We start from the raw sequence: 17,033 nt of genomic DNA, 5'->3' as shown, positions 1-17,033 counted from the left end.
GCGCTCGCAGGGTGTGCGTGAAACACACCCATCCTCCACATTTGTAGAGGATCGGCAGCAGCCAGTTGTTCTGCAGCTTTAAAAGCACTCAGCTCTCTAAATATCTCCAAACCCAGCCTTGTTGGTGCAACCTGCAATTACACGCAAACCCAAAATAGTGCCTCGGCAGCGCCAGCACCACTCCTCGCCGTGGCACGCCCCAGCACAGCTCCCCGCCACTCCCAGCCCGCTTCCTCCAGTGTGGCTGGGCAAACACAGCTCCCCGTGTGCTTCCAAAATAGGAGTTTTACAATCAGCCTACTGCACCAGCGTATTTTCCTCTTCCTCCCTAAGAAAGCCTTTTAGGGAAGCACAGGATATGCCTGAGGTGCTCTGATCAGGTGACAAAGCATCCGCTCCCCTGCACGAAGTGGAAAGCACCCATGCCCCAGCAAGGGGCGCACACGGGATGAGGAGCCCTTCCTTCATCACTGTCAGCAACCCAGGAGCACACATCTCGTTGCAGAGGAACCTGACAACAATATACCAAAAGAAAAATCAACCAATCTCTCATTAAAACATGTGGCTGGAGCAAGAGGATTCATTAAGGTGAAGACCTTCCTCCCCGGTTGGTTTGCTGACAGTACTTGTGTCCAGAAGGGATGCAGAGAGGCACGAATTGTACCAGGACCACAGACCGAAACCCACACACAGGAAGGAGGACAGCGGTGCTGTCAGGGTCAACAGCAAAAGACGTCACCAGCAGCAAAAACGCCCTTGAATTGCAGGGAGGTGCTGACACACCGGGGACAGGATCCCTCCAGCGCATCGTTGCGCAAGGACGCGTCTCCTCCCCGGCTCCTGCTGCCAAGTTTCACTGGGAGGCCACTAACACGTATTTGCCCTCCAGAAGTTACTCAGAGAGAGCTGCAGGAGCAGCCACCGCCTGCCAGGTGATGAGGCAACAGAGAGAGTAGCCCCAGAGTCACCTCTCCCCTCTCTTCTCCTCTTCCCTCACCCCCTGCCCTAGTAATGCTCTGGGGAAGCAAGGAATGGTACCACGTGGTGGCCTTCAGCTACAGCGGACTGGGTGACCCCACAGCTCTCCCCAGCAAACACCACCACCTGCTCCTGGACACCAGGCTCTCCAGCCCCCTGCAGAAGAACCCTTTTCTAGCCCTAGCTAGCAATGTCAAGAGATGCTATGGTAATACAGGAAGCTATACAAGAACCACCAACCACTTCTGGGGAAGTATTTTGAATGAGGGCACCTCCACCTCCTGCTTCAAAAAGCAGTTTGCTAGGCTCCACTCTGCCATCCAGGTGGTGTAGGACATGGTGCACCCCCCTTCCCAGCACCTCTATGTTACACCAGTCCAGCAGAGCATTGACATCCACTGATGGCCCCTTCTGCACTGCCATGGTCCCCACACGCACCCACCCAGCGATGTTGCACCTGCTGCCCCTGCTCTCATCACCCTGCAGGCTGCCAGGGGCAGCAAAAGCAGCTCAGCCTCCTGCCCCAGCCTGGCCCTCGCCTGCTCTAGTGCTGTAGGGGTGTGGTGCGAGCTGGGGAAACAGGAGGACAAGTAACAAGTGACAGGGAAGGCCAGGATTATTTAAGAGAAACTTTTCAGCCTCAGTTACCTGCCCTGCAGCAGTACACTCACACGTCTTGCATTCTTTGTCTTGTTACCACTGAACAACTGCTCAGCGAACCAAGCATTTTCAAGAGCATCCCCTTCCTTCAAAAGACAGGGAGGAGAAAGGGCAACAAGAGTAACCAGTTGGAAGAGTAGCCACATAACCTATATAGTTTATTCTACCAAACAAAAAACATCACACTTTGCACATCAGGGGGCTCTGGAGAGCAAAGTTGATGGTCAGCCACCTTCTCATTTGGACTGGGATCAGCGACCATTTACTAAGCACCATACTCTCCCCTTCCCCAGTTCTATCCATTCTCTTTCAAAGACAAAGATTTTAATGCAGTTATGCAGAGATGGACAGGAGCACTCTCTCCTGTGCTTTTTAAACACAAACAGGTTTTATGCACTTCTTGCATTCACCTTCAGATGCTGACCAACTGCAAAGTAAATTCCACTAAGTAAACATCTGTAGAAGGACTTGACAACCATTTGACCTTATCTCTTCGATTTATTAGTCTCCTTAAAGAAGAAAAAAAAATCTGTCTTTGAGAGATTTCCCCCTTAAAAGCTTTTTGAGCTACTCTTTCAACAAGTCTGTCACCAGGAAGAAAGCAAGACATTAGTCAGGCTCATACTTATTTAATAAAAACCTGCATATGCAGTAGGGTCTGAAAGTTTGTCTTTATTTTTAAAATGCTTGCAAACTAGAGTGTGATTTTGCAGTGTAAAATCCATCAGAGGACTTGCCCAATCTACCCTATGCTCCAGCAGAGCTCAGCACACTAATTAACTAACTAGCTCTTCACAGCTTAGAGCAGGGGGTCATGCAATCACCAGAGAAGTCAGCAAGTATGCCCAGACCACTGTGGAAAGGACATCTCATGTCTTACTATTTCATAAGGAAATCAGACGCTCCACTGATGTCAGCTTCAGGAAATGAGCCACAAGCAGATGATGCCGGAAGAAGGCTTTATTTAGTACTGACTCACCCACTTTATTAAATTCTAAAGACAGAGGTGGGTGTGGAGAGGGGATACATGGAGGGAGGAGAAAAAAAAAGAGCGAGTTATTCCCTTGAGATCATGGGCAACAGGGACTACAGGGTTTTGTTTTGTTTGTGAAATGAGACTACAGATGAGCCGTGAACACTTTCTGCACTGTCACTGCAAAAAGCTTCTCGTATCTGCTGAAGTTTCAGGGGTGGGTGGTACCGTGGGTTCCAGAGGCCTGAGCAGGGGCACCTTCCCATCCTTTCTGCAACATCTTTGAGCCAGAGCAGAGGCAAGATAAAGGAATCTGGACCAGAGAATCTTTTTAAGCCAGTTTTGCACCTCCACCTGACCCACCACAAAGTGCACCTTGCACCTGTCATGGGTTGTAATGAATTGGCTCCAATGAAAAGCTTTTTCTTTGGGTGATTACAATGGCATGAGACGAAGGCTGATAAGGACCAAAGCATGTAGAGAGGAGACCTTGGCACAGCAGAACTACAGCCAAGCAGGCATCAGTGCATGCTGCCATCCACAGGCCAACACGTCCACCCCCTCCTCAGTCCCAGCTCGCTGCGGGGTCAGCACATTGAGGGATGGGCAGAGCAGAGAGAGAGCAGCCCTGCCACTGCACCCCAGCTGCACCAGCTCAGCCACGCCATGGACCAAGCCGCTGCAGAAAGGAAAAGGACAGGGAGGCGAGCGGTCTGCCAGGAGGGTCTTGAAGGCACAAACATCTCTCAGTTGAAATGCCAGGGCTGCCCATCCTTTGTGTGGCTCAGGCATTCCTCTGCTCACCTAAAGAATGTGGATATTCTTCTGGACACTATGTCACCATTCAAGAAGACGATGTTTTACACTGGAATCACACTGTTACAGAACACGCAACTGCCCAAACAGAAGGTTTCTAAACAGAAGAGCTGTTCTGATCCCTTTTCTGGCAACGCCCAATTTAGTCACATTTACAATTGAGACATATCAAGTGTCCACGTGAAGTTTATTCCATGAGGATACAGTCCAAGTCACTTCGCAAAACCTGCAGTGTAATAGAAGTGTAGCTCTTTATGCTGGGGTCTTGACATGCAGGAAAAAAAAAAGGAACTTAAAAAATACAAAGGAAAAGTTTTTTTCTGCAGATGGAACCACAATACAAACTGCAGATTTGTTCACAAGAAGTTAATTCAAGTCTGACATAAGCCTTGTTACCTCCCATCAGTAATGAACATTGCACAGTCTGAGTGGCGGCAGTGTCTCTGTAAACTTTCCAGCTACTCAGACCAGGCTTTTCCAAGGAAAGGACCCACTTATCTAACACTAAAACATAGGCACTATTACAAAGCCAAGCACCCTGCCTCATTTTGATTTGAGAAGCCTACAGCAAATGAGCCATCTCTAATACCAAGCAGAACCAGTGACTTGTCTACAGAAGCAGCTCATTAGGCTACTAAGCAGAAGGCAAATTGGTATAATCTTCAAAATAAGATTACAACAGCAAAAAGGATGTGGCTCTCAAAATAAATCTGTGGACTGTAGCAAGCCTGGCAATTATGCAGAACCAGAGGTCAGGAACTGCGTAACATCTTCCACCTATACGTGAGATGAGGTTACACCACTTTGGTCACAGCCTGCTCAGACCAGTAAGCAGAATTTTGGTCAGCTATTGACCACTGTCCAGACCAGTCTGATGCAGAATGATCCTGGTTAGCAGTGGGGCTGTGGGAGACAGCCACTGGGTGGCTCTTCAGTCCCACACAACTCATCTGTGGGTCACCTACCACCATTAAAAAGGTTTCACCACTGAGGAGTCAGGGCAATGGTGGTGCAATCACAGATCAATCTGGGAAGCAGTCACACACCCAGCCCAGCCCACCAGGACCTTTAGGGAGACACTGGTATCTCACCCAGGCATCCTGCCAGACGCTGGAGGTAGCTAAGAGCCATGAGACTTGAAGATTTTGGCGCAAGGTTCATTCAGTTGTGCAAGTGGGCCTATGAATTCAGCTGCATTGGACAAGTCCAGAATCTCATCTCAAGGGACCTTGAAGCTTTTCCTGGTATTTAGCTTGAGGCTAATTTGTTGGCTTCCCCTAGTACTGTTCCTTTTACCTGAGACACCGCAGGAAATTTTCTGTAGGATGGATTTGCTGTAGATCCAACTCCAGCAGCTCCTACAGCCATTGCACTCTGTTCAGACGTGTAGAAAAGTGAGTGTGCTAGATTGCCACTCACACCTACAGTGCAAGTTGTCACTCATAGCCTTCAGGTCCCTAGACTGTTATCTTCACCATACAGCTCATCATGCTGTTAATTAGTAAGCTGCCTCATGTTTTCCAGCCCACAAAAAAAAAAAAAAAAGCTCCTGACAGAGGTCAGCAGACTGACCTCTGTCCTGTGAAGCCATTCTTTGCCTTGATTTCAGGTTTCTTATGCTCTGAAGTCTACTACTACTGCTGCTGCTGAGTTTAATATTTTATGAATTACAGTGGAAAAAATCCTCATCTTTCCAAGTTAAAAAAAAAACTACAGATTCTCCACAAAGCCAAGTCTAAGCAAGGCATGCTATTTGACAGAAGGCACGAAGTAACTGTGCAGCTCAGGCAGGACGTGTGAGCAGTAACACCACAGGTACAGCACACATTAGACCAAAGAGATCCAAACGCTAATCCAGAATGTTATCTGTGAATGCAACCAACACGTGAAACAGCAATGCACAGCTCAGTGCCAAGTTGTTTTCAACCCAACGCACAAAGCCTTAATCGCTAACATGAATTATTGACCAGTGCCAGTCATAAAGACTCTTGCATAACAGGGGGTTTCAAGGCCATTAGTACAGGGTTGAATCTCACTCCATTTCATGGTGTTTTTTTTTTTTGGAAGGCAGGGAGCAAAGAGACTAAAACTATCCTATATAACCCATAAGAATGTTATATATCCCTTGGGGGAGGGAGGTAAAAAAGGCTGTGCCATTAGCGATGGCTCTAAATGGGGGCGAAGTAGGCTGGGTGCTGCTGTAACCACCCGCCCCAAAAAGCTGCATAACTCCCAAGAGTTCTTAGCCGGGCACAGGCATTGTAAGTTTTTCAGTTTTTCAACAAGTAGTCTGACTACACTGCCTTTGCTAGAGCATTTGGTTTGTATTAAACAGTGGCAAGAGACCAGCTGGAAATTAGATCAACGAGAATGTTACAAAGTGGTAGGCAGCAGCAGGGCAGAGGCAGGATTGCACTGGAACCTCCCATCCGTGTCCCCAAAGAAAGCTCAGTCCCAGCCTTGGCCAAACAGAGCAGAAAGGAACAGGCTAAAGTTTAGGTCAGACAGACATTCGGGACACTTACACAAAACACTTGCAGTTTTCAGAAGGCCCAGTTTTCCCTTTCTCCTCTGTGGAAAGGTGAGTTTTATCTAAACAAAGACTCAAGATTGGTCATTACTTGTAGGAGCACACGAAGACTGGAATACATTTCTAGCTGTATTTTCATTTGTTCTCTATTGAGCTCCTGCAAAGTGTTGCTATCACAGAAAAAAATAAATCTTAAAGGCAGGGCAAACCTCCTCCCCTTGCCTGTCTGCACAATACCAATTGTAACAGCATAACTTTACTTTAGGAAATGGGTAAGGCGTGTGTAAAGTCCTCAATCTGTTTTTGGAGGCAAAACGTTTTATGCAGAATTCAAGAAGAAAGAGTTTAATTGCAATATGACTTTTGAACTCACTTCCCTCATTCCTGTGACCAGCTGGAGACAAGCACCTTGTTCTATGTTGGGTCAAGGAAATGTTTGACTACAGGATTTATAGTGGAATATATGTTATGTATATTCCACCGCAGACATCCAGCAGTTACAGCAAAAAGCAAACACTGTCTTAGCTCAACGAAAACAGCAACAGACTTGAGTATCAGCCTGCTCATTAGGGTCCTACTACAGAGGCTCTAAGGCAGGACAGCATCCAAGCCTGTCCCTGGGATGAGACTCAGCATCCTGGAATCTCAAAACCACAGCCCTGCTCCAAACCCAAACAACGCTCCACAGACCCTTCCCGGCTGATTATCAGGAAGGAAAATAAGATTGCGATGGCAGCGTAAACAAGGACCCAGGATTTATGATCTTTCAAATGTTGTTTAGCCAATGACCCAGCTGAAACACTGCTTCATGAAGTATGAATGCCAATTTCAGGGATGGGTAGCTGGAATTTAAGTTTCCACTTGGTTAGTGCTGTTTCGGAAACGCTGAAAGCCTCGGTGCTCAGCCAGCAGTTTCGCCTGCTGGGAGGGGCTGCCCTGAGCTCTCCCAGCAAAAGCAGGGCAGCAACCAGGACTCATTTCACCACTCTATCAATGCTTATAGCATCGCTTGTGGCCCATATTCCTGCCACTAACATACCAGTGTTACATGGGACTTCCAGCATGCAGAAGCAGGATCACACCTCATCTTACCAACTCCTGCAACAACAAGCTACGAAGGTGCTTTAAGGGCATATAGAAAAGCAGGATTGTAGCTGCAATTTTCAGATTCAATCACAACAGACAGAGTAGAACATGCAAGTGACACACAGGTGACAGTGCAACCTTGTTCCACAAACACTACACATCACCTTTCATCTAATCCAGAAGGGGTGCAAGTTTAAGCATCTTGGGCATTCAACACTGGAGAGCCCTAAATTAATCCCTAACATACTGGCAAAAATCTGTCCCACATATATTAATTTGAGGGCAGAATCACGTGTCTTCCTATTCTCCTTCTACCATCAAAATACTTTTCATATGTTGATCTTAAAAAAGGGAGAACAAAGGTTTTCCTTAAACTTTGTTTCCTGCCGCTTCAATGAGATGCTGTAATTCCAGTAGGAATCCAGAAGACTTCCCTAGAGCTCTGCAATTAATTACCTTCTTCTAGCAGGACAGTCTCCCCATCATCTGGAGCCAAGGCAACAGAAGCAGTTCTGTCAAATAAAACGGGCAGGAGCCCCACGAACAGGCCCCAGGGCAAGCAAAGGATTACCTACTGCATGCCAGAGCCAAGCATACCCCAGCTGCTGCACTGGTGTCCACTGACATCTCCTGCAAAAGCACAGCATCTCCCCAAACTGCAGCCTCATCCAGCACCTGGTGTTGGAAAAACTGGAACAGAGCAGCAGCACATCTGACGTCATTCTGCCTGTCTCGGAGACATCACAGATCAGACTTCCTTCTTTATGCTTTTTCTCCTGGTATTTTGCAGGTTTTCCTTGTCTTGACCTGCCTCTGCAGTGGGCAGCAGTTCATGTTGCCTCATTTAAGTTCCTGTACTTAAATAATTTTAAAAGCAGCTTAGCTAACATTCTTTTCAAGGAAAAAAAAATCTCAGTTCCCTTCAGCACAAAAATGTCTAGTAAAGAAATAACTGCAGGAGTCAGTTTTTCCACTTTAAGTATTTGAGATGTGAACTAATAGCCCCTTGACTCTCAGCTAAAGTAAAAACATGCAACTAAGTTAGACAAAGGCTGAAGGCTCTGTCCCTAGACTCTAGGAGGAAAACAAAAAGTCCTCCTACCGCCCTTCTTCAGTCAGTTTCATGACTGCTTACAAAGGTTTTTATAAACGAGACAATATTTCCTATCTTGAAGTTTTGTTTTTTTTTTTTAATTACAGTCTAGCCTAGATTAGAAGAACCAGAAACAGAACAGGCCAAGGCGGAGTCCACAGCAAACTGAAGAGAAAAAGGCATTTCAGAGAGACATTCGATCATCAAGGTCACGTAAACCATTCCAGGCCCATGAAGCATGCTAGTCAGAAATAGCCATGAATCAGGCACCACACAGGGGCTCCTTGCCCTCCTTGCATCTCTGTTCTTCTCTCATGCTCCCTGCTCATGTATTTATCCAAAGCACCTGTCAGGGCTCAGGACTGAGCTGGAGGGTTTCGTGGACAGAGGCTTCCAGCCCCACATCCCACAGGGACTGCATGCCACTGTCTCCAGCAGGGGACAGCGAGTGGCTGGCACTATTACCACTCTGTGAAACAACTTGCTGCCTCCTAAGCCTGGAAAACAACACGAAACAAGGTAAGAAGTCAATGGTTGAGATTTACTAGGCAGAGAACTGATGCCCAAAACAAGGAGACACTCAGCCCTTCCCTCTGCTGTCCCAGGGCCAACTACTCCCACTTGCCCAAGAAGCCTTGGCTTTTGGGGCTTGGCTTTTTTAATAGGTGGCAAAGGGCATGAGATGGGCACCACATCAGGCACTGGTCAACCTCCTGCTCTTAATGGTTGTTTCTCCCCTTTTTTTCTCCTTTTCTAAGAGGAGGGAAGAGGGAGTGGACAGTCAGGACAGCATGAGAGGCTACAGGGCAGAAGCAGTCTGCAAGCCCTTGTAATTCTCTTGAGCTGGGGCACACCTAAACTGGCAGCCTAATGCCAGAGAAGCCCCAAAACACTGCTGCTGTTCTTGCTGGGCATCAAAATGCTGGTCCACATGAACAAGGGAAGGTAAGAGGCTGTGCTTTGGGACCAGGATTGCTATCTCCCACTGAATGCACAGCCCCCAGCCAAGTAAGCAGCATAAATGCCCTCTCACCTAACTCCCTGCCAAGTTCATGCGACCAGGTAGCACTGCACTTTGCTCTGTGAAAGCACCTCCCCATCCAGGAGACTCTTCCAGCTCTGGTCTCCTTCCAGAGAGGAGAGCCTCAGGGTCCTCCTGCCACCCATGAAACACCTTGCTACCACACTAAGATGTTTCCATCTCAGGTAATGAAGCACCATAACTTCTGCCAGAGTTTTTTTCACAACTAACTAAGCTGAGGAAGGCATTTAACGAAGAAAAAAAGCCTTTGACTTCTTCCTGCATCCGTGGCTCAGCAGCGCAGCATCTATTCCACCCAGCAACCAACCATCTTCACTAACAAGAGTGGACCAGGAGCTCTTTCCAGGCCACTGGACTGCAGAGTCCGTGGTCACCAGCCTACAGTTTTCAACTCTATCAGTTTTTGCAAGAAGCGTGGCTAGAACTTTTCTGCAACAGCCACATGGGCAGAAGACACCTGGCTGTGCACCTTTCTGACACAGGTCACCATAACACTTTCTGGTGTGCTAGCAGCAGATTTTCTGAGCCATTTTGCAGCTGAAGGGCTCACCATGTCAGTGCCCCAGAAGCCAAGACATGAACGTGTTGTACACAGCTTTCAGCCTGCTGAAAAGAAAGGCTATTTTTAATCCAAGCTCATGTCGGGTGGGGCTCAGTCTCCAACCAGGCCAAAAAGCCACTATAACCCACAAGACCAACCTCTGGCAGCCTTTGGTTGCAGGCTGATGCCTGTTCTATTTTGGGGATGGGAGGAATTTAGAATAAAAAGATATATAAATTAAAAAACAAAGGTGGCTATGAAAAGTGAATAGAGGGAAGGGCCAGACTTATCCTGTGTATTTTAAGTCCAAAGAACAAGGCTGTAAAAGAACATAAATCAGAATTACTTTATTTTCTACTTCTGAGAGCAGTTTACAAATTTCCATTTAAAACATGGGCAGGGAACAGAAGAGTGCAACCCCACATTATTTTCTACAGGAGGAAGAGTCAGCCTGTGGCTCCTTGCACAGCAGTGAGAGCCTCGGGAGAATGAGACAGGGAAGCGGTCACCAGCCACCTACATACAACCAGGATCCCACACAAGGCTATTTCTGACAACAGTGCAACAGCTGCTTGGACACCAACATTTTTTCTGACATTAGGATTGTTTAAAAAAAAAAAAAAAACAAAGCAAAGTCAAGGGTTTGGAAAATTATAGAAATTTTGCTTACTTAGAATTTATGGCCAACAGGCAACCAACCCATCAAAAGCAAAGATGTTTCATATGCTCTCAGTACCTAAATGAGAGTGAGATCACAAACAGAGCACTAGGTTTTACTTGTTACAGGCACCATCCCAACAACTCCTTTAGGTAAAGGCATTCAACCCAGTTTGACACAGACAAGTATTTTACCACGTCATTCCCACCTTCCTTGCAGTACGACAAATGACAGCACCTACTGCCTGGTCTCTCACTTCCCAAAGTGTCCTATGCGATCAGGGAAACAGTGAATGACATGAACTATTTTCGGCTTTAAAAGAAACAAATAAAATAAAGCTTACTTCAAAACATCAGAAATTAGGCCTCCTGCAGAGAGACTACAACTTATCTTCTCCTGAAGATCACTGTAATATCCTCTCTTCACAGCTATGCAGGGACTCCCAGGAGCATCTGTGAGCTGTCAGTCTTTTTACAGGAACAAAAACCTACTGAAGAGGCAGGAAAAACAGCTGTAAGCATTTCAAAGGAGGAAATGAGACAAGGAGATTGGTTAGAAGCATATGGCCCATATGGATTGACACAAGCAACCGGCCACAGTCCTAACCAGAGCTTCACATCTCAGAGAGTCATCCTGCTTCCCACATCCTCAGCTGTATGTCAAACCAATAATTATTTTATTTCTTCCATACCATTTCCCCAATATTAGTAATGCACATGCCCTGTGGCGACAGTCGTGGTGATGCAGGAGCACATTCCACCTGGACACGACAAACCAGAGGGCAGGGCTGCTGAAATTTAGAGATAAACCAACAGGAAGCAATAAACAAAAGGGAAAGAAAGGCTTTACGTAGCTCCATCTCTGCCAATAGCAACACCTCTTAGGACACGGGCCACCTCTCCATCTTTACACCACTTACAAACCCAGTGACAAAACCAGCTCTGAGCAGGCCAAGCATTAACCCACAAAATACAGACCTGAACCACTAGCTGTTAGAGGAACACACACGATATAATTCTTGCAAGCGGGCCAGACAGGACTTGCTTGTCATTCTTTGCATTTTTAATCTATTGCCAAAAAAGCCAACAGATTACAGGCTCCCAGGAGACCAGTGAATGCCCCAGCACCACATCCCCGGTGGTTCACACCTCTCCTGTTGGAAGCACTGTTATCAATTGTGTCCTCCATGTGAAGATCTTAAATACCTCCACCAGCAGTAATTCTTTGGGACCAAAGTCCATGGTATTGGCAATGCACAGATCACCACATCTTCTCTGCCAGCCCCATGTCCCCTGCTTTTGAAGAGGGGACTTCTGTTTTCCTGCTCCATTACTTCAGCTGGAAACTATACTAAATGCTGGCATGCATAAGCACAACCCACCCCCAAAGCATCCCACACATACCAGCACCCTGAGAGCAGACCACGATAGGGATACCTTAATTAAACTCCTTGCCATCCAATAAGCTCAAAAGAAACAGCACATCCAGATGAACACAAACCCAAATGTGTGGAGCAGAAGACACAACAGTAGCACATTCATGGGCAGCAGTCACACGGCTAACAGTGATTACAGCCACTCACTGTCAGCTGAGCCGCCTCTGCTCAGAGCTCCTCCAGGACGGTCGGTAAGCATTGCTTCTCCCAGCCACACCACCCAGAGCCCAGGTGTCTGTTACAACACCATGCAGCTGCCTTCAGTCCTGAGATCACAGCTCTCACCCTCCCCACCTACTCACATACCGGCAACAAGAACAGAGGCACCTCTGGGCTGAAAAGCTCGGAGCTGGAAAAGGCTTTAATGGTGCAAGCAGGGAGAGCTGATGGTGTGTTAGAGGCTGAGCAAGTCTCTGGGACTGGCAGAGGTGAGGGACATGGGGGACAGTCTGTCCACACACATACCCCCCAGCCAGCAGTGCTGCACGCTAGACTCAGCCGTGAGCTGGTCACAGCAAACACAGCCACGGCTGCTTGTGCAATGCTCCAATTCCCAAAGTGTCAACAGGAACATATGTGAAAAGATGTCAGCAACAGATGCCTATCTAAGGGTTTGAGGAGCCACGGATCGGAGAGAGAACAAGGTGATATTGTGTCATTCATTAGAGCAACCCAACAAAAAAAAAAAATAATACATCCTTGCATCACCCTCATTGCAAAACTAAGACCAACTCTTTTTAATCTACTTGAAATGAAGAGAATGTTTTGCTCTGCATACACGTTAAGGTTATTTGATGAACTTCTTTCAAATTCCGCATTTAACTATCATTTACACAGACCTAGTGGTAGACATTTCTGTCTTCGTGTTTGGCTTTTTGACGTAATTAGCAACTTTCTTTAACTGCTTGATGAGCTCAATGTCCATATTCAATTGTATCTAGCACACAAAGTTTAGTAATTGGTTCATAAACATTAACCTATCATATTGCAGCTGTTCCCAGTTCTCAGTTGTAACCAGTAAGTTAAAAATTAAACTGTTATTGCAGGTTGATAGATTGTCAGTCACATGTTTAAACAGCTGGCACTGAGCAGAAAGATGAGAATCTGCCTTCCCATGCTGAATTACTGCTCTGATACACATAGAGGTAAAGGTAACACACAAAGCGCAAACATAAGTTTCTTCTGCTGTTTATTGCTATTATGTGGCACACAGTTAAACCAAGATGCAGTCAAATAAAATAAATTTCACCAGTCCACCCTGTAAAGCAACAACGTAGCATGTGAAACCATACTGTTTTTCATTTTCCATATGAGCTAACTCTTTTCTGGATCCAAACCACTCCCATGCCCATGCATCAGGTCAACCAACCTGCCTTGCTGCACTGCAAGTCATTAAACACAGCACCATAAATTGCCTCTGCTCTGGGGTACTGCCTGAGCTGGGACTGTGCTTTATGGGGCACTACTAGAGCTACATGAAACCCAGCCTGTGATGGAGTAACAGAAATAGGCGAAATGCTGCCTGTCACTTTCTTTGCCACAGGCAAAGCCAACAGGCCTGTATCCGAAGAGGGACAAACCTCCCTACAGGATTCTGGTTTACAGTACTCAGCATTTTAAAAAGGAAAGGAGAGATGCAAGACATTATAACTAAAAAAATCTGAAGAGATTGCTGTGAAACAGAAATACCTAGGATGGTGTTCCCCCTTCCCCTCCCCACCCCCAAAAAAAACAAAAACAAAAAGCACCAGAACTCTTCATGTTTCTCAACCCATCATTCAATGTCATACAAAACAGGTTACCAAGAACACAGATAGGGTGTACTTGGGCAACTGTGCCAAGTGAACTACTACCATCCAACCACCAACTCAGAGGCTAAACAAGGCTGTCTTTGGTGATCAAGGTTACTGCTTATCACTACCATCAATTTAATAAGGAATTGGATTAAGAGACTATATAGATACAGAAATATCACAGGCACTCCCTCCCCAATATCACCATCAACCATGTAAAAAAGAAAGCATTTCTCTTCTCTCAATGTAGTAAGCTACCCACATTAGCAAAAAATGTACTCAAATGCACTGATGCTCCACATGAGAACTTGCAGTTTTACTAAACAAGTTTAACTATAAAAGCGTATACTTAGATCACTTGCAGCTAAGCACATTACTGTCCCTAACATCCTTTTTCGACCAATGATTAAAAGATGCAATTCTCATTCACTTCTTGAAGTCATAACAGTTGTATTTTCATTTATCTGAAGCAAGTTAAGTTGCTGCACAGGAGCCAAGTAAACACAGGAAAGAGCTACTAGATCTCACATGAGTGGATGTGGCATCAAACCCATTTAACAAGGCTGCAATTCCTTCACTCACCATCTTAATCTCACAACAATTGAAACCCAGAGCAGAGAATTCAGTAAAGGAGCCCCAGGGGAAGGAGTTTCTCTGCATTTATCCCAAATCCAAGCATCTATCAGACAAATACCTAATGAAGTCTTCAGTCCCCAGAGCCCTCCCCACTGTGAAGCTAATCTAGACAAAACTAGTAAATAGGTTTCTAGAGTTCTGGGCATTCTTTAATCTGGGGAGGTATTTGCATTCTTTATAGGAGGGAAAACTTTTGTCAGATGAGCTTTGATAAGAGAACAAAGACACTGGTTAAGCACAGTTCTTTATATCTAGCACTGAATAACTCAATTTAATAATCACATTATGATCTCTTAACACAGACAAAGAATGAGTAATTCATCTTTCACAGAGAATTCTTTCAAAGGACCTCAGTCACAACTAAGCAACATCCTCAAATTGTTAAACTTTTGGCAAGATTAATGGGCAGTGATAAGCGCAGTTCCAAAAAGATCTCTCTTAGCAAGTTATTTTCAAGTATATTTTTCTGAAAAGTATTCAAATGCAAACCAGCAGATCTGAAATTTAAGTTCTCTGTGGGCACACCCCACACTGAAATCCATCAAACTCCCCTGGGGCTGAAGTCAGCTACAGAAGACTGCGCCCAGGGGATTCGCCTTGTGTCAGCTAATCCCCCAGAAACACTGCTCACCACTGACAAACTACCAGCAGCTCCTCTTTGAACAAGGTTTCTTTTCAAAACAGATTGAATTTCTATACATTATTATGAACAGCACTAACATATGTTGATCTCTGTAACTATTCCCTCTTTATATCCAGGTTCCATCTGTTGTCTTTAAAGTTACTCTGAGTAAGTCTCCCAGCATTAAGGAGGTTTTCTTCTCAGGTTACCAGGCTTACTTGAGGCGTCACAAGTGTTACTGGTTGAACAATGGCTCCAAGTTCTCATGCAAAAGCAATTTATCTGAGATATCTATTATCTTTTATAGTCTCTTCTACAGACTGACCAAAAACAGGAAGCCCAGCTCTAGCTTGCACACAGGCATTCCACTGGGATTGTGTAACAGCAACAACAACCTCCAGGCTAATTCAATGGCATTTGCTCAAAGCTATACTAACAGCTCTCCTGAAAAGGGAAAAAAAAAAAAAAAAAAAAAAAGAAAGAAAGCAGAAAAACGGAGTCCAAGTGATGCCCTGCTTGAAGGTATGGATGTTACTACAGAGTGCAAACACACACAGCCTCTCCCAGGGAAGCATTACTATTAACTGGGGGTTGGATTCCCTTCCACGTGTCTCACCACTATTTTCACTTAGATAAACATTTAAAACTTGCTCTGGGGCACAGTCATGCCTGTGGAGCCTGTTACCTCTGCTAGCACCAGAATTTGATGCTATTACAGCCGGTGCCAGGCTGCTCCAGCCTCCCCCGTGCAGAGGAGAGCCTCCAGCTTCGCCTCCTGAGGATTTTCCCGCTGCTCCCCTTCCCTTCCCAGCCTCCCAACAAGAAGCCATTGTCCGGGGGAGCACGGGGACGCTTCCTCTCCCAGTCCCAATTAGAGATGTATAAAAATAAACCCACACGCTTGCCCCACTGCTTCACTTTATTTCACCCCCCCCTTCGCTCAGACGGGAAGCCGGCTCCAGTTTCCTCGCCATTTCTGCCGCCGGCCGCGCTATCCTGCGCAAGAGATCAGAGTTAAACGCCAGCTGAATCCCCTCTTTTTGCGTCCTGCTCTGCGGGAACCCGCAGTGGCTCACCCCAAAACCTCAAGTTTCGCAGGGGCCGGGCCCTGGCGGCTCCCCCCACTCCAGCCCGGAGCCCCTGCACGGCCCTGGCCCGGCCACGCCGCGGCCGGGAAACCGCTACGGGAGGCTGGGGGCAGCGCATCCCGGCTCGGCCCCGGGGGCGAAGTTTGCTGTGGGGCCAAACGGGACGAGCTGCCCCTCGCCGCCGCCTCGGGGCTGGAAGGGGCGGCGGACACGCACCGCGCTCGGGGCTCCGGCAGGGGCCGCCCCCATTGTCCCGGGAGCGCAGCGGGAGGGGAAGGGAATGGAAGGGAAGGAAAAGGAAAAGAAGGGACGAGAAGGGCCGGGGGGAGCCTCCCGCCCCGCCGCTCCTGGCAGGATGCTCCGCCCGGGCTGGCGCTCCTCCGGGGGGAGCAAGCGCCAGCAACTTTCCGCAAGTTGGAGCCGCGCTGGGAGAGCTGCCGAGAGCACTCACCGCCGCCGTGCCGAGCCGTGCTGCTCCGCGCCGTGCTGCCCCGTGCCGAGCCAAGCCGAGCCGTGCTGTGCCGAGCCTCAACCCCGCTGCCCGCGCTCGACGCGCCCCAGCCCCGCCGCCCCGGCCGGATTGGGCCGTGCTGCTGCACATCACGTTGGCCCAGCGCGGCGATTAGGCGTCGGGAGAGTCACTCAGGGCGAGGAGGAGTTGCCTTGCCTTGCCCTGCCCTGCCCTGCCCTAACCCGCACTGCATGCATCCCTCGTGTCCTGCGTGCCTGCCTGCTCCTGCCCTGGAAGCCTCCCCCCTCCGTGCAGCCACGCGTCCCGCTCCCACGCACGCGTTGCCCCGCTCCTGGAAGCTTTCCTCGTTCTTCCCCTGTGTGCATCCCTGCAAGCTGGCTTCCCTTCTGCCTACAAGCATCCCTGCCTCTTCCAGGGCATGCACCCCTCCTCCCATGCGCGGGGCTCCCCTTGCAATCTCATTTTCTCTGTCCAGAGCGAGCACCCGGCTGGTGCTGAGGATGCTGGTGCTAAGGATGCAGGTGGGCACGCCGGGGGCCAACCCAGACAAAAAGTCTCCCGCAAGAAGTGTGAGAGTGCAGCGGTGCCTGAATCCTTGCACCCTGCACTC

General features: G+C 47.6%; 1 protein-coding gene across 4 annotated transcripts in view; it reads right to left on the bottom strand.

The window, feature by feature from the left end:
• PLS3 (plastin 3) overlaps positions 1 to 16,559 on the bottom strand; it is a 49,565-nt gene extending 33,006 nt beyond the window's left edge. Inside the window, exons 1-2 of one of the 4 annotated variants that reach the window (XM_027465194.3) lie at positions 16,403 to 16,559; positions 10,721 to 10,867 (exon numbers count right to left, since the gene is read on the bottom strand). The gene's annotated coding sequence lies outside the window, so the exon portion shown is untranslated. Of the gene's footprint in view, positions 1 to 10,720; positions 10,868 to 12,118; positions 12,356 to 16,402 lie in introns of those variants that run through there. The other 3 variants (XM_027465195.3, XM_072043086.1, XM_027465196.3) reach the window with 3 other exon arrangements.
• Positions 16,560 to 17,033: the final 474 nt, after the last annotated feature.

Source organism: Anas platyrhynchos, chromosome 10 (genome assembly GCF_047663525.1).
Source record: "Anas platyrhynchos isolate ZD024472 breed Pekin duck chromosome 10, IASCAAS_PekinDuck_T2T, whole genome shotgun sequence".
In the NCBI taxonomy this organism is placed as follows: Eukaryota; Metazoa; Chordata; class Aves; order Anseriformes; family Anatidae; genus Anas; species Anas platyrhynchos.
The sequence above is the reverse complement of the archived record's forward strand: the minus strand, read 5'-3'. Positions and strand labels throughout refer to the sequence as shown.